General features: G+C 44.1%; 1 protein-coding gene and 1 pseudogene across 1 annotated transcript in view; one reads left to right on the top strand and one right to left on the bottom strand.

Annotated features, from left to right (window-relative positions):
• Positions 1 to 25,708, bottom strand: part of BMP6 (bone morphogenetic protein 6) — a 163,435-nt gene that overhangs the window by 120,789 nt on the left and 16,938 nt on the right. The window lies entirely within an intron of this gene.
• Positions 16,994 to 18,653, top strand: LOC101421717 (keratin, type II cytoskeletal 8 pseudogene; annotated as a pseudogene).

The following is a 25,708-nucleotide window of genomic DNA, read 5'->3' as shown; positions in this document are numbered from 1 at the left end:
TGGTGGGAAAGGACACAAATAACCACAGGACACGACATTTCATCACGAGCCATGAGGAGGAGGACGAGAAAGGCACAAAGTGCTACAGGAATTCCAGGGAAAGAGCTACCCTAACCCTACACCTAACATAAGCCCCTCCAAGGGGGCTGCTGAAATAAGAGCGAGAAACCTCTCAGATCCCTGGGTGGGCTGGAGGGTTGTGACAGGCGATGCCACGGGGGTTGAGGGCTCCTTCTCAGAGGCACCAGAGCAGAAAACCAAAATGGGAATGGGGCGCTCACGGGACCATGCGGCCCAGGGTGAGACCTCTTCCTGGAGGCAGGTGGCAAATAACAGAATGCAGCCTTGAGAGGCAGGTGCACAGGGAAGCGAAGGGGACACAGGCCACGCGAGGGGGAGGGGAGGGCCTGGACAGACCCAGGGACCAGCTCTCATCAATTCAGGACACTGGAGGCAAGTGAAAGGAGGAATCGCCCAGAGTTTTGAACTGGCCACCTCCATTCAAGGATGTCAGAGCAGCCTCTTCTGGCCCGAAGGGGCCCCCGCCGACGGGCTGGCCACACATTTGCTCCCAGGGCAGGGAGCAAGCTAGAGTGACTCTTCCAGGCACTTGGGTGCACAGATACAGGTGTGTAACAGGGTCTATCCCCAACTCTGGAGCTGCAGATGTATACCTGAAGAAGAATTGTTTCTGGCTTGAAGGAGCTCAAGTATTGCATGTTCACTCAAGATAAATAAAAGTTACAGCGTGGTATCTGGGAGAAAGACAGATGAGAACTTCCTGAGCCCCACCCCCAATTATTGAATCCAGATCTTCAGGTGCCAGCTCAGAAATCCACACTCCACAAAGCTCCCCAGGCAGTCTGATGATTGGAGAGTTTAGGAATAACTGTTTGGTTCCAAAAGAAGCTCAAAAACACCCCCGGAAGCAGGAATGCATGCTTAGTTGGAAATTTTATGCTATCTCCCATTAGACACACTAAGCACAGAAACATCTTTGAAATACTATGCTACTTCCGTATCCTTCTGGTTTTCACCCTTACTGGGGAATTTCTGGTCGTCTGAAAGAATTTTTTCCTCTTTCCACTTTTTTTTTCATATTGTCTCCTAAATGGAGCATTAGGAGAGGGGCAGTACATAAAAGGTCTTTATATATACACACCACGTTGCCCTGAAAAGTCTCCTGCATGGAATATTAGCCTTCAAAAAACATTCTGATTTTTACTTAACTTTGAAGGTTATTTGAAATATAGCAAGTCTACCTTTAGGCACAAGGAAACACTGTACCATTACATTCCCTCTAATTGGCAATTTCTAATACTCCGTTTTGTTTGGTTTATTGCTAGAGGTAGACTGCAACGTCACTCAGAATCTGCAGATTATATATGATCTTCCAAGTTCTCCATAGTATCTTCCTTCCCTCAGCTTAAAAAACCAAATAGAACCACACATTAAAAACTGAAAGAGGGCAGTGGATATGGCTCAAGCAGGTGGGCTCCCTTCTACCATATAGGAGGTCCAGGGTTTGATGCCCAGGGCCTCCTGGTGAAGGCAAGCTGGCCCCCGTGGAGTGCTGCCCCATGCAGCAAGATGATGCAACAAAAAGAGACACAGAGGAGAGACAATAAGAGATGTAGCAGAACAGAGAGCTGAGCTGACACAAGAGAATGATCACCTCTCTTCCACTCTGGAAGGTCCCAGGATCAGTTCCCAGAGATGCCTAATGAGAAGACAAGCAGACACAGAAGAACACACAGCGAATGGCACAGAGAGCAGACAATTGGGGGAGGGGACAACGGGGCAGGGATAAAAGAGCAGAAAGAATCTCCCACTTGAGAATTTAAGTCACCCTAAAGGCCTCAAACTCTCTGTGGTAGACGCACAATGAATATGTTACCTTATATGGCCAAAGGGACTTAGAACATGTGCTTTGGGATCTTGATAAGGGGAGCTTACCCTGGATGGTGGGCCCAGAGGCATCACAAGGGTCCTTATAAGGGAAAAAGGGAACGGAAGATTCCAACAAAGAAGGTGTGGCAAAGGCAGGGAGGGAGGCAGCTCTGAAGAGGCTCTGCTGCTGGAGGAAGGGGCCATGAGCCAAGAATGCTGGCGGCCTCTGGAAGCTGGAAAAGGCAAGGAGCCTCCAGAAGGCAGGCAGCCCTGCCTAACGCTTGATCTTGGCTGGTGAGTCCCATGGGAGATTTCCAACCACCAGAACTCAAAGAGAAATAAACCTGTGTTGTTCTAAGCCACTGAGTCTGTGGTGCTTTGTTACAGCAGCAACAGGGAACACCTGGCAGGGAGGGGTTAAGGACTGGGGCCATCCTTCACCTTGGGGGTGATGCTGATGTGGTGAGGAGTGTACTTTGGTTGATGTGTGCCTTTGAGACCTTCCACCTTTTTATTAACAATGGAACTGAGTTAACCTAACTGGACCAGGCAAGGAGCCACAACCCCATCAGTTTGGGGTTTGGGGAGGGTTCTTTGTTCTCTTCTTCTAAACCTGTAGGGGTGATGGTAGATGTTGCTGTCCTCCCTGCCATGCCAAGGCAGTGGGTAAAGCAATGCATTTGGTTTCACTGGGTTTTCCCCTCTCCGGGAAACTAACTTAGCCTCTTTTGGGATTAACAACCCTGGGCTCTTTAGCCTCCCTGTGCCAAGCCAATGAATTTAAGCCATCAGGAAGGAGCTGCTTCACCCCATCATCAGGAAACACAAAGCCTACAAGCCTCAAGACCGGCCCATGCCAGGAATATTTTATAAGCCATCATTTGTTAGGAGAATGCAATTTTCTAACAAAAGGGAACGAGATACAGCAGAGAGGGCATTTGTATGTGTGTGTATCCGACTGAACTTTTTTTTTTAAGATTTATTTATTTATTCCTTCCCCCTCCATTGTCTGCTCTAAGTGACCATTCGCTGTGTGTTCTTCCGTGTCTGCTTGTATTCTCACTAGGCAGCTCCAGGAACAGATCCTGGGACCTTCCAAAGTGGGAGAAGCAATTACTCTCTTGCTCCACCTCTGCTCCCTATTCTGCTACAGCTTCTTATTTTCTCTCCTCTGTGTCTCTTGATGTGTCATCTTGCTGTGCCAGCTCTCCACGTAGGCTGGCATTCCTGTTTGGGGCAGTTTTCTTGTGTAGGACAGCATTCCCACACAGCGTGACACTCCTGTGTGGGGCCGTTCTCCACGTGGGCCAGCTCACCAAATGGGCCAGCTTGCCCTCACCAGGAGGCCCTGGGCATTGAACCCTGGACCTCCCATATGGTAGACGGGAGCCCAATTGCTTGAGCCACATCCGTTTCCCTGCCTGAACTTGATTCATGAAGATGGTAAGCCGGTTAAAGAGTCACCCTTAACCATCAGCCCACACAGTGGTTTCCTTTGGAGTATGTGCTTGAGGACAGTCACACCAAAACCAGTTGTGAAACCCCATCAGTGTGTGGTTAAGGAATAAGGCTGGATGTGAGTTCTGGATGTGACTCAATTTATTCAAGTCTGACATAAATAAAAGTTCCATCCATGCTGCTTCTTTCAATCCAGGAGCTGAGGGCAGAGGGTCATTAAAAATGACACTGCAAGTGGAGAGAGGGAAAAGACGATGACTGGAGAGGAGACCATTCAATTTTATCACAAGTCTCCCATTGCTGAGGGATTTGGCAATCAACTCAAGTCAACTAATTACCCTGCACACAGCTCATTAATAAGTGTTTGTTAAGTAAAGGAAGCAGTGAATGGAACCACTCAGGCAGGCAGTCAATTGCCAAGGTGAAAATATCTTAATGCACAGTCAATTCCCTTTTGGCTTCACTCTCCTAGCCTTCCCTTGACCTCCTACGGCTATGGCTACTGCTGAGGGTACATAACTCCAGCAAAAAGAAAGTGGTGGGCAACTAGAAGCCAGCAGCTCACCACAATACAGGAATACGACCTCCTCATAAGGTTGCCAGAACAAGCCATTGCCGCGGCAAGAGGCGGAACCATTGCCACGGCAGGCTCTTTGTACGTTGTAGAGACCATAAACCTAGGTTTGTGCATAGGGAGAAGAGAGAAACAGAAGTGAGGTTCAAGACCGTCTTGACAGTATTTGCTATAAACATAAGCTGCCGCACCTGTGAATATATCAAACGCCATTTTCTCAAAGTCGCAGATACTTTTAAAACCAGAGCAGGCAGAGATGGAGATAAAAAGTTCCCTTCTGTTGCCTCTAGAAAAAGCCAGCCAAGGCCTTGTATATTAAACAAGGCTTAATTTGAGGAAAGCAGATGAAATTTCAGACTGTGTTCCCCCCAAAGCCTTCCCACACTAGAGCGGAGTACTTGACCTGGCTCTGCTGAAGGGGCAGGAATACCGCTGCTCACACCCAGCTTGATCCTGGAATTCCCAGAAGCTCTGCTGAGGATGGAGGCTCCTCCAAAGGCCATAACAAACCTGACTTCTCCCCCCGCCACTGCACCCCCCTCCACAATCCCCCTGGCAGGGCGCCACTGCCTCCCCCCACCTCCCCTGCCATCCCCCACCGTTTCTGAAGAGGGGTCCTGAGCTCAACAGCTGAGTTTGTTTCCAGGTCCAGGAATGGACACAGGCACTCCGTGCAGCCCAAGTTTGCTTTTGGCATTTCCCACTCCCAACTCCACGCTATATTGGTCCTTCTGGTCCAATTATAATTTGCCATTGATGTGAGCCAAGAGGGCGGGTAGAGCGAAAGCTGCCTTAAATTATATAAGGGTGACCTGACATGATTTGCTCCAAAGTCTGTCGACAGATTTTTCCTTTCGGCCGGGCAGAGAAGCCCTTGCATGTTGGTCTTCAACTTGCTACTTCCTTACAATGGAAGGGAAGTGTCCCCCCTTTGCAGACACGGGTAAGTCGCCTGTCGGAGGCCACCAGAGGATCGGCCAGGACTTTGCACAAAGCGAACTTGGCTCTCAACATGTGATTCTCTAGGACCACAAACCACACTTTTGCATCTGGGAAACTGTTCCCTGTAGCAAATAGCTATTTTGCATGAATCCTACTAGCCTCTTCCTTTTTAAGTGGTGTTTTAGAAGAATGAGGGTAAAAGGCTAGGATGTTTAAAAAAAAAAAAATGGGGGTGCTTTTTTGAAATCTATGCTTAGAGAAATACTTTGGTTTTTTGGTGTTTTTTTTCTTCCCATAGGAGAGCCTGCCCCTGCCTTTTTAAAATAAAATCATCTAGAAGAGGATCATTGTTCTCTGCAAAAACACAGGATTTTACCATTACATTATTTTTGAAATGAATCCTTGCAGTCCTCTTGTTTCAAAGTAAATGGGTGTCTTGTGCTTTCGTTTATTTACTTGAGATCTCCCTTATATTATTTCTCCCCTGGGGCCAGCTGCAGACAGCGAAGGCTGAAAACACTGGAAAAGTCTTTCCAAGTTCTAAACTCACATCTGAGATGTATGCCTCGTACTTCAAAACACAGGTTCCGACTCGCTGACCTATTTATCCAAGGCTCACAGGATCCACGGGAGCATTTGCAAGTCAGAGCGTGGGACATAAACACACATGGAAGCTAGAGGTCGGATGGAAAACGTGGCTTTTACTGCCCTGTCACATTTTATGGGCTGTCTGTACAGCTCACAGTTGTTAAAGGGCTGCCCCTGTTGAGTATCCCAGGAAGTTGCAAAACTTCAGCTAGCCACACATCTGTGTCACCAGGCAGCCTCATTATCAAGTCAACCCTCAAGATTCTCTCTCTCATCTTACTGTTTGTCCCCAGAAGGGGAAATATGAGAAAGATGCACCATGTTTGGATAAAACATATTACAGGCACTGGAAAAACCTTTAGACTGTGTGGATAAGCACGCTTGGATATGCATGCTAAGTCGTATTTTTCTTAAATCAGTACATAAGCATTGTTCTTGCTGCAACCATGTTCAGAGTTAGAAAGACTATTTGGTAGCCTAGGGATGAGGTTTACATTTTTGTAGAATTTATTGACTGTTTTACTCAGCCGACATCTGAATGTAAAGCTTTGTGCCGCACCATTTTGTTACAGATCTCTCTTATTTCCCAGGCAATAGTGAAAACTCCAAGGGGGAAAGGACTACTGCGAAAAGTCTGACTCTGCACGCAGTGCCTTAATGATTTTGGGTGCCCAGAACTTGTTACTCAAGTAAACAAACATGGAATGAAGGGTCGAGTCAGGGCTAGACATCACATTTGGAAGATAACGCCTCACACTTCAACCGGCTCCTCATATCCCAAAGAGGACACAGCCTCTGCCTTACAACAAACCCAAGGTGAGTAAGACACAGCACGTCCTCAAGGAGGCTACAAACAAGCGCGGATGAAACGTTAACAAAGGACAACTAAGCAATGAGAAAGGACAAAGGAAATACCATGAAGATCAAGAAAAAGGAGCTGGCGTCTACAATGAAGAGGTCAGCAAAACCTTCACGAAGGAACTAAAGTTTGGCATGGACCTTGAAGGTTGACTAAGAGGAAAGAGAAGACAGCCAATGCCAATGAGTACCTGGAATGGTGAGAGTTAAGAGTCAGGCAGACACCCCCGATTGCCTGCCCAGATCAGTGGCTGTGTCTTGTGCCCCAGGCCCAGTCCAACCTTCCACCCGTGCTGGTGTCCTGCACAGCAGCCACTGGTTATCTCCCTTCCCCTCCCCAGCTCTACTGGAATTTCCTAACCTATTAACTGATCGCACTGACACTGTTACAGAATGTCATGGGACCGTCTCAATTTTATGAAAAGAGAAATGCACTTGAAGTTCTATGTCAAAATAATATACTGTATTCCTCCTGTCTGCTGCCCAATTATATTATGCTGGAACGCTCTACTGGAAAACTTACCATAATGGCCAGCCAAGTGCTGAAGGGCATAATGTTTTGATTGTCAAACAGGTTGTACATGATGCAAATATATGACTTAAGAAGTGATTTCACAAACATTTTGGTAACAGTAATCTTACTCATAAACTCCAACACTCTCATAAAACAGCTGTGTAAGTAATCCAAAGACAGTCTTTAAGAAATGTTAGAGGAAAGCAAAAATAAGAGAAGAAAGTTTGAATCCTAAAGAGGATATCGGTTCATGCTGTAACTTTAATGTAAGGGAATAGCAAGGGCCAAGCCAATCATTCTAACAAAAAGAGTTACGGCCATTCAGATCCACACTGTTATGCAGCAGGAAAGAATATACCTAGAGGTTTCTATTATCTTTGCAATGTTCCTTGAAAACGTTCCATCCACTAATTACAGCACTGAACAGGGAAAACTCTCTTGGGAGAGCCCGTAAAATAACACCTTTTATCATAGAGATCTTTTGGGGTTTTTTCAAAACCTTTATATCAGTTTTTACACTGTAGTCACAAGGCATGCATTTTCATACGTCGAAGCACAGTGGCCCAGGAGAGCCAAGCCACGTGCCCAAGGTCACCCAGGGGAAAGAGTCAAGGTGGGAAGGTGGTGTTCCTCTACTCAAGTTCATTTGTCAACCGCACTCTGACAAATATACTCAGGAAAAGGGCCAAATAAATTACAACTCCGTGTTTTCTGTTTCAGTTTCACTAGCATCGGTTTATCACAACAGCTCAAAAAATTTGAAATTCTGATTTAAGAACAAGCAAGAAAAGAATCTGCAGATATTTAAGTTTTACTTCTTTGTTCTTTTACTTCACCCACGCTTCTTAAATCTGATGTAATTCCATAGACTAGGTCCATCCTTTGAACCTCAAAGCAGGTTCAAAAGCAAGAAGAACCTTAAAGATTATGCGTTTGCCGATGAGGCAACTGACCTCTAGAAAGGGGAACTGACTCCAAGGTCACCAGCTTGTTAGTGGCACAAACCTGAGCTAGAACCAAAGCATCCTGGATCTCAGCATTCTAGCTGGTGACTGAGGTCTGCAGAAAGGAGTCGAATTCTAACTGCCTACAACACTGATTACAATTTTTCACCCACGCACTGACTGATCCCCTCCACCTACAGCTACCCAAGAAATTATTTGGCAAAATTCAGACCTGGTGGAATTACTTGATGGCAATGGATGCCCTCCCTAGGGTAGCTGGAATCCTGGTAAGATTTAAGATATGACTAGTGTTGAGAATATTTACATAGCAATGGAGAACTTGAAGAATATTTATCTTCAGGGCTCCAAACCAGCACTAAGACAGGTATTATGAAAAAGGGAAGCCTTCTATGCACTACTTAACCATTCAGAAGAGAATTCAATGGCTATTGAATGTCAGGCACTGGCTAGACATTGCAGTTACAGCATGGATAAGACAGCCACTGCTCTCAAGGGGCTCTTTGTCGAGTGGGAAACAACTAAAACAGACCACACAGTCATATATGGGATGCTCTAGTCCATCTCTGCCACTCAGTCTCTCCCCAGATCATATATGCATCCTCAGACAAAGGTATGCACAACAGAGAAGGGGAAACTGGTGCCCCCTATTGTGCACATGAGCAGGTGGCAAGGTGGGTGGAGAAAGGTTGAGTGGGTTTGTGGTTAGGCTGATGAAAAGAATGAACACCAAAATTGCTAGGCACAGCTTGACCCAAAGGCTTCCCTTTGCTCACGTACCAGGTTTGGCATGCTGCCTCCTAGGACTGATTCCTCTAAGACATCTTAGAGCTTCACCCAGTAGCCATCACCACCACAGCTATTCAGAAGAAGCCAAAATTAACACAGATACCACATGGTAAATGTTGGGAAGAGGTACTGTAGGGAAGAGAGGAGTTTTGTTGCTCTCATCTTAAATGGGCTTGGTTGCAAGCCACAGTTGTTGATATGGCCATTTTCCAAAACATAAATCTAGTAAGTTCCCACAAGGACCTAATAGAAAACCCAGATGACTATTTTGGTCCTTAAAAAAAAAAAAAAAAGACTGGTGGGGAATATTGAGCCAAAATTTGCTGAATCTATTCCTGATTCTGCTAGTTATTTCTAAACTCAAATAAGAATATTTGCTTCTTTATTCAACCCCCTGCCTGCATAGTAGGAATATCATTCATCTCAATGTGGCAGCTACTCAACCTGTACTCACACTCTCAACATGCATTCACAAACGTGCTGGAAGCGGCAAGGACTATAATCCATCTTCTGAGATGAAGCAGAGCTAGAACTCTATAAAGTAATATGTGAAATGTTTGTGGAAAATGTTATATATATATATATATATCTATATATATATGTATCGGTGTTTTCTCCACTCATGGCATTCTTCCCTAACCAGAAAGGGTAATTTGCCAAGATTCTGTTTCTCATCTGAAGAACTTTGATCTAGAAAAGGAGCCACGTCCGGGGAAAAGTCACAAAAGAGGCTTCTGAAGATAATTTGAGGCAGGAATCTAAGATAGACAATCTTTCCATGAGTATGAGTACCAGTTATGACTGAGGGCCAAGGAGAGAATGCAGAAGAATGCGAGATGAGATTTCCTCCTTGCTCTGAAGTGCAGTGAACCTTCAAGTGGAGAGAGTGCCGGAATATCCTGGGAACCTATAAGGAAACAGACTTTGCTGATCTATGAAGATGAAGCTTTGGGTGCCTTGGATAACTGAAAACGGACACCAGTGGATTTCTGGAGAGGGTTGAGAGAAATGGGGGGAATGGTCTGGAAATAAACAGGCAGCACATCTGAAACTAGTCTTGTTTTAACATAAAGAATTTTCTTATCAAGGGCAATAACAAATTGTGAGGTTCTTGGGGACATTTTGTGGCTTCAAGGGTTTAAAAGAACGTTGGGACTCGCAGCTACCAAACTATACATTTTGCAGATAAAATATTTATAACTGATACATAGTTTTTATACTGCTCAATGGGACTTCCACTTCTGCCTATGATGAATTACCTGCTATGGAAATGCCCTTCTGGCATAAACAATTAGAAAACTGGATAAAATTTATAAAAATCTTTTCAGATCTTGGACAGGCACCAGCACAGAACTGTGATCCCTGAGGAAATGTAAATAGGTGAAGTGAGCCCTACAATTGCCCCAGATCACTACCTCAAAAGAGAGTTCCAGGGTGCAGCCAAGAGAGGGTGATCAAATAGAGCCCAACAATCTCATTAGGTTCTGGAGACAGAGTTCAGAGAGGCCAAGGTTTTTGCAGGGCAGAGTAACAAAGAAAATGGAGCTGCACAGTGCAGGTGCTCTAGAGATCTGCAAAGGGTTCATCAAGTCTTTAGCTGAATTGTGAACCATTTGTGTGTGAGGAACAAACCTCAAGGCAGTGAAGGAACCACAGGAAAGTAGCAGGTAAAAAAAAAAAAAAAAGTCATCCGAGCTTACACAAGGCTGGGAATAGTTTGTTGTCCAAAACCACAGTGAGAAGACCTCGTAACATCTGGGGTATTGCATAGAGTCCTCAGAAAGAAAGTGCTCTAGTAATGGGGATAAATTAGTACTAGATTAAATGCTGATCTAGATCCCCCATAACAAGCTTAAAAGAAACCTCAAAAAGGTCAGACTGATCTGAATGTTACTTAGTTACAGAGCTGATATCATCCAACTTTCTTTAAAGTAATAACAAAATCCAGAATACAACCATGTAAAATTCATGAAGTGCAGCTTCCAGTCAAAAAATAGTAGCCAAAGACAAAGACTTGCTTTATTTATTTTTATAAATAAATAAAAATAACTTATAACCAAAGCAGGGAGGGGGGATCAGTAGAAACAGAGTCAAATGACGGAGATAATAAAATTACTACACAAGGACCTTAAAATGGCTATTATAAATCTTACAAATGTGCTCAAGTATGCAAAGAAAAACATGAGCATGAGAAGGAAATAATTGGAAGATTAAAAATATGAAAATGCAACTTCTAGAAATCTAATGGAAAAATACAGTAGATGGAATTAACAGCAGGTTAGATACTGAACAAGAAAATATTAGTAATAGAAACTATCTGAAATGAAGCACAGAAAATACTGAAAATAAATGGAAAATGTTTAGTAAACTGTAGGATAAAATAAAACAGTCTAGCATATGTGTAATTTGAGTCCCTGAAGGTGGGGAAAAAGGGAAAGACTAAAAAATTATTTAACGGATGAGTGGCCAAATTTTTCTGAATTTAAGTAAAACTATAAATTCACAGAGCTGAGGAATGCAAAGAACCCCAAGCAGAAGAAACAAAACAAGGCATACGATAATTACATTGTTGAACACCAGTGATAAAAAGAAAATCTTTAAAAATCAGTCAGATAAAATAAGACATTATGTACAGAGGGGAAAAGATTGAAAATGACATCACACTTCTCACCAGGTATTGCAGGGTAGAACTTGATGGAATAATATCTTTAAAATTCTGAAGTAAAAAAATACTGCCAACTCAGAAATACATAGCGAAAATCTTTCAAAAATGAAAGACTTTTCCAGGCAAGTAATAGATGAGAGAAGTTATCACCAGTAGAATTGCATGATATGAAATAGAAAATAGCAAGATGGTAGGGTTAGACCCAACCATGTCAATAACCACATTAAGCGTATATGGTCTAAACACTCCGATTAAAAGGCAGAGATTGTAAGATTGTTAAATAAAACAAGATCTAACTATAGGCTGTCTATAAGAAACCCACTTTATACAAAAAGACTAAAGAGACAAATTAGCCAAAAGGAAAAGGTTGGAAAATTATGCCATGCACACATTATTCAAAGAAAGCTGAAGTAATCAAATTAATTTCAGACAAGAATGACTTTAGAACAGAGGCTATTACCAAGAATAAAGAGGGACATATCATAATACTAAAGAGTCCCATTTATCAGGAGACATAAGTCATAAATGTACATTCCCTAAAAAAAAAGAGCTTCAAATTACAGGAAGAAAAAAATGAAAGCTAAAAAGAAAATTAGAGAATTCCATAATTAGAGTTGGAGATAAACATTCCTCTCAGTGACAGAACATGTAGACAGAAGAGTAAAGATAGAAAACTTGAACACTCTCAACCAACTTGACCTAATTGTCCTTTATTGAACACTCCATCTAATGGCAGCTGAACATGTATTCTTTTTAAGGGCACAGGGAACATTCATCAAGATCTGACCCATAAAATAAAATTCAAATTTTAAAGGACTGAAATTAGGCAGAGTATGTTCTCTGATTATAGCAGAATTAATCTAGAAATAAATAAATCCTGATAGTTTGAAAATAAATTAAAATTTAAAAAAAAGGTCTTTTAACAAAAAAATAGGTCAAAGAAGAAATCATAAGGGAAATTTTTAGACTATTTTGAATTAAAATGAATTAAAATTAAAACACAATGTATTTTTTTTAATGGTGGTTACAGGGATATCCATTTAATGTTTATTTAGAAGATAAGGGAAATAGATGTGGCTCAACAAGTTGGGCTCCTGTCTACCATACAGGAGGTCCAGGGTTCGATGCCCAGGGCCTCCTGGTGAGGGCAAGCTGGCCCACACAGTGAGCTGGCCCACACAGCGTGCCAGCCCACACTGGAATGCTGCCCAGCATGGAAAAGCTGCCCAGTGCAGGAGTGCCAGCCAACCCTGAGAGCTGGCACAGCAAGATGACACAACAAGAGACACAGAAGAGAGAAAATAAGATGATGTAGCAGAAGAGGGAGTTGAGGTGGCACAAGAGAGTAATCGCCTCTCTCCCACTCCGGAAGGTCCCAGGATCGGTTCTCGGAGCTGCCTAATGAGAATACAGACAGACACAGAAGAACATACAGTGAATGGACACACAACGGACAATGGGGGAAAGGAGGAGGTAAATAGAAATCTTTAGGAAAAAAAAAAGAAGAAAGGTCCACATAACATAGTAATGAGAATATTTTCTTATTATTTTGGCACTCAGTGCTTTTATTTTGTAGATTTCTAGGCAAAGTCTCAATGCCAGTGGAAGAATGGCATTAAGCTCCTAAAAAGTCAAAGCCACACGAGCTTTCTGTGATGCAAGCATTTCTGAAATAAAGTTGGCGGCCATTCTCTGTGATGAAGGAAGTATGTGAAATAGATCATCACTTTCTCAAGCTTTAACATGCCTAGGAGTCACGTAGGGATCGTGCTAAAATGCAGATTCTGAATGAAGAGGCACAGGGCTGGGCCAGAGGTGCTGCATGCCTAACAAGCTCTCTACCCCTTTGCACGTTGCCTGTCCACCAACCACACAAAGCAGCAAGGAACGAGAACCTCCTTTCCTCAAACAACGCAGGAACAACTTCTCCTCCCAAACCCGATTTCTCCCTTCCTCTCGTGTCCTTTCCCCTCCCCGAAGAAAGTACAAAAAATATATACAAAAGGTCAATGGGTGATGGGGCAAAGTTATCTAATATAGAAGAGACGGGGCCTGCCAGTGTCTATTAGCGCAATTAAGTAGCAGGTGCTTGAGGTCAGGCCTGGCTTTAATAACTGTTACTTAAGAAGTTCTGAAGCTTTTTATTAATGTCCAAAATTAGTTTGGACTCCAACCAGTAATTTTTACATCAGCAGTGCTATTACCCTATAAATATGAACTCTTAAAAACGAGGCTGGCTCCACACTTCAGGTCTTACCTCCTCCTGCAACAGGGTGGATTCTGACTTCTGGCTGACCCAGTTTCTGGATCCCCCGAGCTAGTGGGATGTTTATTATGCCCAGCAGATAATATTCTGGCACTATTAGGGCCCTATAAGAACGGGCTACTCAGTAAAGGGGGAAATACAAAAGAGCAAGCGAAAAAGGGGAAAAAACGTGTGAGCAATGATTCACGTAGCTATTCTGCGAATAAGTCTAATTATTATCCATAACTCTGAAACGATGGCTGTATTTGGAACTGTAAGAATATTCTACACTTTGGGGGCAGAAGTTTTGCTTCACCTGCATCCTCCCCATCTCCAACTTGCCAACTCCCAGCCAAGAACTTTCCATGACGGAACATTAAAAGTACTTTCTTAAAGTTACCGCTTCCTTGCAAGAAAGGTTATGTGGTCTTAAAAAAACAAAACAAAACAAAGAAAACACTATGTTTCATTCCATAATGTTATGCATGTTTAGAACAGCAGATAATTCCAATCACAAAATCATTTCTATTGGGATCTAAAAACTTTTATTAGATTAGTTGGACAGCATTCAATACACTTTCCTAATTGTGGCACCAAGCACTATGGGTAGAGATAAGAGGCCCATATATATATATATATATATATATATATATATATATATATATATTAGGGAAGCAGCGTGGAATTCCTACTCAGAGCCTAGATTATATAGCTCTAGAATGGAAGTCTAAAACTATGGTCACACACCTAGCTTTGTAAATAAAGTTTTACTGGAATACAGCCACTCCCATTTGTGTAAGTATTGCACTGGCACTACAAACAGCAGTTGTGTCGTTGTCAGAGAGCATGCCTGCATAATCTGGCCCTTTAAGAAAGTTTCCTTACCCCTGCTCTAGAAGGATAACAAGGACCATAAGGTTTTAAAGAGGTGGGAAATGCTTTATGAAACTGAGCAGAAAGTAATCAACTGAGCAGAAAATGATCAACTATCAGTTCAAAATGTAAATGCAATGTCTTCGTGAGGGAGCTAGTTTCCTATAAGTGGAAGTATGTAAGGCGCTCAAATGCTTACCATCTTAGAGGAAAGGCAATGGAGGCATCTTTCAAAGAGCTGCTTAAATCGCTTCTAACTCTGGGATTCCACATCATTCTAATGTCATCCATTCCTCATCAGTCCAGATTAGACTTGAAAAATAGCCTCGCTTGATTAACAAAGAAAAACATCATACCTAATAGCTAAGAAACCTAAAGAAAACCTGCATCTTGAGAAGGAGAGCCATGGGTATCTTCTGGTGGCCAGTTAGTCTGAAATTGGCCCAGTAAAGGGACCCTGCTGGACAGAAGCCACATCTAGTTCTATGGCCATTATAGTTCTTAGCATGCTGTGATGCCCCACAGAGATTTGTAAATGTAATTTAATGATCTCTCCATGTAATCCAGATTGCCAAACTTTTCTGCAACCACACTCCTGGACAGAGTGTACATGTGTCAACCCAATTATAGATGTTGAAGTGTCTTCAGTGTTGTTAGGCTCTTTGAGATCAATATTAAGCATTGTTTTCTAGAAATCTTAGAGGGAAATGAGGCTTAAAAAGTTGTTAAAGATACATCATTTTTCTTCATTTCTTCAACAAATTGCTTCCATGTTACAGCAAGTTAAGAGTTTAGTGGGGTTTGTTGGGGGGATGGGCGGTTCTGGAAGTTTCCAATTAAAGTGTTTGCCATGTCTACTACATTTTAGTTAAGGAGCCCATGGGATTGATTTGGAATCTATTCCTTGCCAGAAAAATGCAATCTGCATTTCTCAAGCCAATTCTTTCTTTGGATTTGGCAGTACGATTGGCTGGGTTTGCAGGTAGTAGAGCAAGCATTCTCAGCGAAACATTCATTTTTATGGGGTTGGCTTTCACCTTTAGATCAGCAGGAGGCAATACCACTTGGTCAAGGCTGTGGTATTGAGCTTAATGTGGCTGAATACAGAGTAATCCAAAAACACTCAAAGCTTTGAGCTGAGAAGTAGATTGAGAGTTTTAGCTCTTGCTCTAGATTAATGCAACCAGTATCCTGATATGGAGCCACCCACCACCCAAGCTGGTACAGTTCAAAAAGAGATGCTGGGTGGAGAGAGGACAGACATCAGATTTGGGGGAGAAGGGGAGGTGACTAAGGAGGTTACTGGACATTTAGTCTCAATGCATTTGACTTGAAATAAATAGCCTAGTTATTAAAAAGCTTGTCATTTATTCAGTCGCTTTCAAATAAGGAGTGTTCACTTTGATTTTTTCCCCTCACTTTGTTTGTGAAGGAATATGAAATCAAAGATACTTTCAGTTTCTAAAAAAACCCCGAGTTCCAAAACCAGCTGGAAAAAAATCTCAAGAGGCACCTAGTCAAGGCCTTGTTTAATAGCACAGCAAGGAGGCAGGCAACATACAAGCAAACCATCCAATCATTAAAAAAAAAAAAAAAAAAAAGGTATCTCAAGAGTCAGTGTGGGGGGACCTCAATGTAAATCACTGCCTTGTACAATTTCAGGAACTCAATAGAAAGAAAATAACTGCTCAGCTTTGTTTTAGAATGCCTCTGCTTCCTCTTCTCTCCCTGACCATCTCCTAATTAAAAGGCTCCAAATTTGCATCACAGCACCTGTTCTATTCCAGAAGGCTTTGCGAATCTACAGCTAGCCTCCCCCTTCTAAACAAGGAGCTCCTAGAAGGTCGCTATATGTTAGGATCCTCTGGCCAAGCATAGCCTATGAGCAGGCAGACAAATGTTTACGTGCACAGACAGAAGAAGGCACTGCAGCGAGTAGAGGGCCTCCCACAGTCAATATCTACCCTTCCATCCTTCTTTGTCACCCTTTCCTACCCATTATCATGCCTCTGCTTCTCCTAATTCTGTCATCTGGAATGCACTATTCTCTGTCTCTTTAAATCCAACCCACCTTTTAAGGCAGTATTTTTCAAAGTCTGGTCCATGAGCTACTTGGTTCATAAAAAACCCACCTAGGATCTTCTTAAAATGCATATTCCTTAGCTCCACATCAGAGGGACTGAATCTAAGTCCCTGGGAGGGAATCCCAGAACGTACGTTTTTAAAAAGCTCCTCAAATGATTCTGATGCCCATCATCCACAAACACCATTTAAGAAAGTTTAAGGATGCCTCGTCATCAAGCCAAACCTTTGTACAGATGCCATCACAGTTAATCAACAAGGGGATGTCGCGTTGCCCCATCTGCATACAGGAGTGTGTATGACACTATCCACTTAGCCAAGACTCCAGCCCTGCACTCAGGTGACATAATACAGGGTGTAGGCTCATCCTTACAGAAGCACCCCAAAGGCAGAGAGGAATGCGAATTAGCAGCTCCCATGGCAACCTGCAATGGTTTCTCTGACAATTTCTTAATGATCTCAAACTGTCATTTGTTTTCCCCTGCCCCGTTCTGAAAGTAGACCTGAGACAATTCACAGAAATACAACTTAACAGAATACTAAACAGAGCTCAGCAGCAACCTCTGCTCGCGTTCGCTTCTCAGCTTGGCCCACCCGCCCTCCAGCTCAGCCTCCACCATGTCCACCAGGGTGACCCAGAAGTCCTTCAAGGTGTCCACCTCGGGCCCCCGGACCTTCAGCAGCCGCTCGTACACGAGTGGGCCAAGCTCCCGTATCAACTTCTCCACCCTCTCCCGGGTGGGCAGCAGCGGCTTCCGAGGCAGCATGGGCGCCGGCTTGGGTCTGGGTCTGGGCTACAGCAGGGCAGGCAGTGTAGGGACCATCACGGCCGTCACCTTGAACCAGAGCCTGCTTACCCCCGTGAAGCTGATGGACACTAACGACCTCCAGGCCGTGCGCATGCAGGAGAAGGAGCAGATCAAGAGCCTCAACAACAAGTTTGCTTCCTTCATCGACAAGGTACGGTTCCTAGAGCAGCAGAACAAGATGCTGGAGACTAAGTGGCGCCTCCTGCAGCAGCAGCAGAAGACTTCTCGGAGTGACATGGACAGCCTGTTTGAGAGCTACATCAGCAACCTTCGTAGGCACTGGAAGGGCTGGGCCAGGAGAAACTGAAGCTGGAGGCAGAACTTGGCAACATGCAGGGGCTGGTGGAGGATTTCAAGAATAAGTATGAGGAGGAGATCAACAAGCGAACAGACATGGAAAATGAATTTGTCCTCATCAAGAAGGATGTCGATGAAGCTTACATGAACAAGGTAGAGCTGGAGTCGTGCCTGGAAGGCCTGACTGAGGAGATTAACTTTCTCAGGCACCTGTATGAAGCGGAGCTGGCTGAGCTGCAGGCCCAGATCTCAGACACGTCCGTGGTGCTGTCCATGGACAACAGCTGCTCCCTGGACCTGGACGGCATCATCGCCGAGGTCAAGGCCCAGTACGAGGAGATCGCCAACCGCAGCCGGGCCGAGGCCGAGAGCATGTACCAGATCGAGTACGAGAAGCTGCAGACGCTGGCCGGGAAGCACGGCGATGACCTCCGCCGCACCAAGACGGAGATCACCGAGATGAACCGGAGCATCAGCCGGCTCCAGGCTGAGATTAAGGGCCGCCTGAAGGGCCAGAGAGCCTCCCTGGAGGCGGCCATCACTGAGGCCGAGCAGCGTGGGGAGCTGGCGGTCAAGGACGCCAACGCCAAGCTGGCCCAGCTGGAGGCCGCGCTGCAGCAGGCCAAGCAGGACATGGCGCGGCAGCTGCGCGAGTACCAGGAGCTGATGAACGTCAAGCTGGCCCTGGACATCGAGATCGCCACCTACCGCAAGCTGCTGGAGGGCGAGGAGGGCAGGCTGGAGGCTGGCATGCAGAACATGAGTATTCACACAAGGACCAGCTCAAGCGGCTACCACTCAGGTGGACTGAGCCCGGTGGTGGGCCTCAACTTAGGCTCCAGCCCCTTCCAGGGCTTAGCCTCTCCTGGGGGCTCCGGCTTGGTGATCCGCAACAAGGCACTGGTGGTGAAAAAGATCGAGACCCGCGACGGGAAGCTCGTGTCCGAGTCCTCCGATGTCCTGAGCAACTGAACTGCCACCGCCGCCCCTCCTGGCTCCAGCCCTGCCCGCCCCGTGCCTGGCCCACCCCCTTGATGCTCTTGTCCCCAACTGGAAGCCACTTTTCTCTCTTCCAAAATAAAGCTGCCTTGGTTCCGCCAAAAAAAAAAAAAAATACTAAACATAGGTAGAAACAGGAAGGAAAGGAAAATGGGGCAGAAAAATAAGGTTAATATGGGAAAATAGGTACCATACCATAAGTAGAAGTAGTTCTGAGTTTCCTAGTAGCCAAAGAATATAGAAACATGATGCTTTGAGATTCTCAACATTCATAAGATAAAACAGAAATTGGATAGAAAAAAAAAAAAAGCCCTGAATTTTCCTGATCCTTGCCATCTGAACTAAACACAACTTCATATTCTAAAAAACATACCCAATAACATGGAATCCCTACCCTCCTCCCCAACCCCCTGCCCCATGCAGCCACAGTGGTTCATCAGGGGTTACCTTTGGCAACTGAAGCACAGAGGAGATAGTGGACATCTACAGGAAAGTTCTAAGCTCACGCATGGAAGGGTAGGATGTCAGTGGCACTGAGGTGAGAGTTCAAAATGGTGGTACAGGGGATTTCCGAGTTCACATTTTTCCCCTTTTACTAGGACACCTGATTCAGGTAAATGATGGAGGAATTTTCGGATTTTTCTGACAGGTGCATCCTCTTGACATCAGGATTAGGTCAACATCTTAAAATAGGAACACCTGCAGTCCTAAAAAGTAGGGGCCTCGTGAGATAATTACAGGACGACGGAAATTTGGGGACTAAGGAATTCCCATATCACAGGATTATGGAACTGGAATGTTTCTCACACACGATGATTGTCTGGACAACACAATCTACTAGTGTTCAGCTTGAATAAGCTTAACAATGACAAGCTGTGAACAAGGGCTGATCAGAAGCTGACCATGCGTGCTGGACTTAGAGGGTATCTGTGGTCCCCACAAGAGATTTAGCCCCCAAGCATCATACTTTACTTACCTTCCACTGACATACTGCTTAAGCTTTATGCTTTTTCCTCATAAGCATCTGCTCCAGTTCCAGGCTGTAAGTAATATGTGTTTTCCAGAAGCCCTTAAAAATAAACACGTACTGCCTAAAGATTTCCAGCTGTCTTTTTGATGTTTCCTACCCTCAGAATAAGATGTGGTAAAGGATGACAGACAAGGAACATGAAGGTTAAAAAAAAATAGCCCCTTGTTGCAAACAAATCTAGTAACAGCTTATAACTATTGAGCACTTAACTCACCATGCACTGAGCATGCTTACATGGAGCATTCCAATAAATCTTTACAATCACTCTACAAATTAAATACAGTTATTCCCATTTTGCAAGTGTGGAAGCCAGAACACAGAGAGGATAACTCACCCAAAGTCACCCAACTCATAAAGGACGGTACAGTCTGTAGCAGTTTGATATGGTTATGAATTGGATTATGCTTATTATCTGGTCTATTACTGGGTGCGACTGAGTTATGATTAGGGCTTTGACTGGGCCACGTCATTAGGGCATTGGGTCCCCACCGCTTGGTGGGTGGGAACTCACAGATAAAAGGCATGGCGAAGGACAGAGTTGGAGCTTTTTGATCCAAGGCTTTTTTGTTTATAAAGATTTATTTTTTATTTATTATTTCTCTCCCCATCGCTTCCCCCCGCCCCCCAAGTTGTCTGCTCTGTGTCCATTCGCTGTGTGTTCTTCTGTGACCACTTCTATCCTTATCAGCGGCACCGGGAATCTGTTTCTTTTTGTTGCGTCATCTTGTTCTGTCAGCTCTCCGTGTGTGTGGTGCCATTCCTGGGCAGGCTGCACTTTCTTTTGTGCTGGGCGGCTCTCCTTACGGGGTGCACTCCTTGCGCGTGGGGCTCCCCTACGTGGGGGACACCCCTGCGTGTCAGGGCACTCCTTGAGTGCATCAGCCCTGCGCGTGGGCCAGCTCCACATGAGTCAAGGAGGCCTGGGGTTTGAACCGCAGACCTCCCATGTGGTAGACAGATGCTCTATCCATTGGGCCAAGTCCACTTCCCTGATGCAAGACTTTCAATGTTGGAGTTTAATGCTGAAGCTGGAGCCCCAGGAAGAGGGACAGAAACGTTCACCTGACAGTCTACAGCTGACCTTGTGGAGAGAGGCAAAGCCTAGAGAGCCTCATACTCTACAGCTGACCTTGTGGAGAAAACAGAGAAGCTGAGCCCAGAGGAACCCAGGAAGCCTGAACCCTCGCAGCCATCTTGCTCCAACACGTGGAAATAGACTTTGGTGAGGGATGTAACTTATGCTTTATGGCCCGGTATCTGTAAGCTCCTACCCCAAATAAATACCCTTTATAAAAACCAACCAATTTCTGGTATTTTGCATCAGCACCCCTTTGGCTGACTAAATACACAGCCCATGTGCAAACACAGGCAACCTGACTCCAAAGCCTCACCTCTCCAGAACTCTCCAGAACATCTCCATCTCATCCACTGGAAGTTGAGGGCTTCCAAGGGAACAAAGACAGTAACAAATCCCTGTACAAGAAATACCATCTCGGTTTCCCATCACTGCTTTAACGAGCTAACACGTGTTGATTACCTCCCAGTTCTGGGATGTAGAAGTCCAACATGGGCCTCACCGAGATAAAAATCAAGATGGCGGCAGGCTGCAGTCCCAGCAGAAGGCTCTTGTGAAGAGTCCACTCCCTCACTTGCTCAAGCCCCTGGGAGAAGCCAGGTGCTTGCGACTGTTGGACCAACAGCCCCCTTTCCTCGCTGGCTGTCGGCCAAAGGCCACCCGTAACTTCTAAAGACCCCCTTCCTCTATCTTCAGAGTCAGCAGTGGTGGGTTGAGCCCCTTCAAACTTCCAACTTCCCCTGCCTCTTCTTCGACTGTGCCTCTGAACTCGTCTGCTTTCTTCTGCTGCTGGTTTTAAGAACCCAGGGAAATACACTGAGTCTACCTGGATAATCCCACACCCTCTCCCTCTTCTAAGGTCAGCGGGTTAGCAACCTTCATTCCCTTATCCCATGTCAGGTGACATTTCACAGGCACACCACAAGGGTGCCAAGATCAGGGGGTCCCAAATCCTGCAGATGCAGTGAATGCCGAGACCACATCGGACCAACTCTCATTCAGATGGTGGCCCCTGTGTTTATGCCCTGAGGTCATTAAGTTCTGTGACTTCTGCTCTGTAAATAAAACTTCCTTAGGATTAGGTCCTTATGTGATTAATGTGGTAGGTAGAAAGAAGAGGGTGTCACCTGCCTGAACTGGCACTGGCTAATCCCGGTAGCTTAGGCTCTACTTGCCTACAGAGTGAGGCACACCCGGTGGAAAATGGAACTGAATTTCAATCCAGTTACTTCAACTGGGCTGAGCAACTGATATACAAGGCCTAGATCACTGATTAAAGCACCTCCTAGTCAACCACAGGTGACATTCCTAATTCTAACAACCAGCTCATACATGGGTGGGGTTTTTTTAATCATAAGGAGAAAGGAGGGAAAGAGTTCCAGAAAGACCTAAGTAAGCCTATTTAAATCACCACCTTTCAGATTTTAGTTACTGAACTCAGGTGCTGTTCATGAATTAGCCACTTGATTTCCTCTCTTTATTAAACACTCTTTCCCCTCTTTATTAAACATTCTACACTTAATTGAAGGAAATGAAAAAAATGCCAACTATTTTTTTGAATTTCAAATTTTCAAAGGCCCTGAAATGCTGTAAACACAGATTAAGAGCTTTTGGTCACTCTGCAGACATCTTTCTGGAGAATGCAAAAATGTCTTAGCGGGTCTCCCCATTTTCGACTTCCTCTTTTCCTGACCATCATCACTACCAGAGGTGGCTGGCCAAATACTCATGAGTCATTCCACAGAATCTTGCTGTCTACAAAATAAAGTCCAAACTCCTTAGAACTGCTTCAATATCCCTGCCAATCTGGTCTCTGCCTACCTTTCCAACCTCTTTCCGAGACACATCCCTTAGATTCAGGTGCCTGAGCCCTCGGAACATTCCAGAAACACCACCGCCATGTTCCCCTCTGTGTTCCTCATGCAAGAATGCCTTGGCCTTCCACCCACAGCAGAAATCCAGCTTTTGTTTCAATACTCACCTTAATGGTATGTCCTCCACAAATTCATCATGGCCTCCTTGGTGATCCCATAATATACATACACGTACAGATTTTTGGTACATTTGCTTTTTTTGTGTGTAGTATCATATATAACATAAAATCTGCCATTTTAACCATTCTAAGTGTACAACTGAGTGACACTGATTACAGTCACAATGTTGTGCCACCATCACCACCATCCATTACCAAAATTTTTCATCACCCCAAACAGAATTCCTGTACCCATTAAACATTAACATTCCATCCTCCCTATGCCGACTCCAGCACCTAGTAAACCTCGAATCCACTTTCTGACTATGAATCTGCCCATTCTAGATATTTCACACACGTGGAATCATGTAATATTTGTCCTTTTGTGCCTGGCTTCCTTCACTCAACGTTAAGTTTTCGAGGCTCATCCGTGTTGTAGCCTCTATCAGAACTACCTTCCTTTGTATAGCTTGAAAACATTTGCTCTCCTCATATTTTTTTACCTCAGCTTAGAGTCATCATCCTGCTTAGCTCTGTCAGGATGGGGGTTCATGGCTCTGCCTCCCTCCCTCAAGTCAGCAGCCATACCCCTCCCTCTATTCTCCTCCCCCCCTCCCTATTGTAGGCACTAGGTGGCTTGCTGATTTGAAAGGACTCAATACATGTTAGACAACCAAATTAAATCTGTCATTTCTAATACTGAAGATACTCCCTGAGTTTAAGAGACCTTTTTTCCCCCAAGATGTATTAACTAGTACCCCAGATTCCATCTGGTAGAGAAACACTGTCACTGAATCTTCCGGAACGTAAAATTATGTGACAAGAGGTCCCACCTGCTGTGATTCTTCATATACTACTTGAAACCCTTTTATAAACATGCCTTTTATACATTCCTTTGCATTCATACACACACAAGACAATAAATGGGGTTCCATTTTTTGCTGATGGCCAAGGAAGAGCCCATGGGACTAATCCTCTCACAGATAAAAACTAGAAACTCTGGGGAGAACATAAAAAACAGCTATGTGAAAAATCTAGAGTTTGACCAAAATTAGGCCTATACAGGAGGACGCTGGCCCTGGGAAGGGGAGGACAGCGTGGAGTGCATTTCCCAGTTTCATGGCATCTAGCTTACGGGCAGGTCAGGGTCCACACCCTGTGGCCTGGCCGATAGGACACCCGAAGTTTTTCTGCCTTACAGAACCAAAGGACAGAGTCTGGGCATACCAGGAAGGAGAGGGACTTCTGAAGAGAGAGAACCAGAGAGGGGCAGTCCCAAATTTTGGGTGTCCCCTGAACGATTCATGTCAAAGGCAGACTAAAAAAGCATTAGGAAACATTCTAGAACATTCCAGGGTATGATCATGTTCTATACCTTGATAGGACTTTGGGTAACACAAATATAAGCATTTGTCAAAATCCATCCAATGGTGCCCTTAAGATTTGTGTGTTCACATCGTGTTGAAATTCTACGTCAAAAAAGCTGTAGAACAACTACTGAACTTTAATAAGAAGCAAGCAGAAGTATTTAGAGGGAAGTTTACTGATGTCCGCAACTTATTTTGAAATGCATCTAAAAAAGCATTAGCTTGATGCATGGATAAGGAGATGGATAAATAAAAAAGACATGCAATAAAGCAGAGAGACTCTTAATGGTTGGATCTAAATGGAGGATATACAGATATTCACTGTAAAATCCTTTCTACTTTTCCCTCTGTTTGAAATTTTTCATAATAAAAGATTGTGAAAAATATGAAAAGATGAATTGCAACTTGGAAAGTGCTTCCTCAAAAAGATGTGGAAATAAATCATAATATTTACAGGAATCAACAGTGAGGAAGGCGTGAATTCATTGTAGAATTGTAAATAAAAACCACTTACGTAAGAGTTTGGTAAAACATGTTTGCCGCCCAGCAGGAAAGAGCCTGTACTGTAGCTGACCTTAGAGAATCATGGAAACAAATTCCTCATCTCAGTGAAATGTCCTGGTGACATATTTTATTTTCATAGAGTTAACGGGGCTATCCCAGTAGCCTTTGTGGTTAGGGATGCTAGGTGACATGTCCAGAGAACTTTTGATTCTGAGTTCAACTTCCCATTAGCCGGACTACAGGCACCAGAAGGGTCACGAAAAAATGTTCCACAAGAGACACAGAGAGAGCGCGTCTGCATGGGAACGAGCAAGCAATTATACTGTCCTCAAAGCAACGGCCTCTAGGTAAAAAAAGAAGCCAAATGGATGCCCAAATCCATTTGACTCATGTCAGTCAACAGTGAGGAGAGAGCAGAAGTACAGTGGTTAGATTACATCCTACAGACACAAGATAAATAATGATTCTAGTAAGAAAAGCTGGCTAAAATAGGGGGGGAAATAGTGGGTGGGAGAAGTAAAGGAAAAGGTATTACAATAGCCAAGATACATTAACTGTGTGCATCCTGCATAAAGCACCATTACAAACTTGTTCCTAAATAGAAACACGTCTCCTCCAAAAAAAAAAACATTAAAAATAAAACAGCAAACTACTCATTTGAGTGGAGAGAAGGGGTAAAAGTATAAATGCTATAAAAAAGACTTCCTCTTTTAGATATGTATAAAATTCTAAAACGTATAACATACACAAGATTATCACTTTATAGGACCTACAAGTCATTTTCATATTTCACTTAGCTACACCCTTGAGGTTCATCAAATAAAATGTGAAAGAGATCTGCACCCACTTCTTTTTCTAAGATCAATGCCAACTCCATCTCTCTCCCTTTCTTCTTTTCTCCATCCTAAGGCTAATATATATCCTGGAAAAGAAAGTGTTTATGTCTTGCATACTTCGGTAGGGAGAGCAAAATTTTAGTGGGACAAGAAAAAAAAAAGTTCTCTTTTTAAGACCTACCTGTCTCATCATACATAATTTAAGTACCGGAGAGTTGTTTAATTTTAAATGACTTTTATGACAGCCTATAAAAAGAGAAACATGGCAACTTGCATGCGCTTTCTCTGGTTTGACATTTTTTCCAACCTACTTGGACGCACTCGCGCCCACTTAAGCAGTCTCCCTGGTTTGGCTGCTCGGAATTTAATTCTGCCTGAT

Source organism: Dasypus novemcinctus, chromosome 22 (genome assembly GCF_030445035.2).
Source record: "Dasypus novemcinctus isolate mDasNov1 chromosome 22, mDasNov1.1.hap2, whole genome shotgun sequence".
Taxonomy (NCBI): Eukaryota; Metazoa; Chordata; class Mammalia; order Cingulata; family Dasypodidae; genus Dasypus; species Dasypus novemcinctus.
Note: the sequence above shows the minus strand (reverse complement) of the source record. Positions and strands in the feature narration are given on the sequence as shown.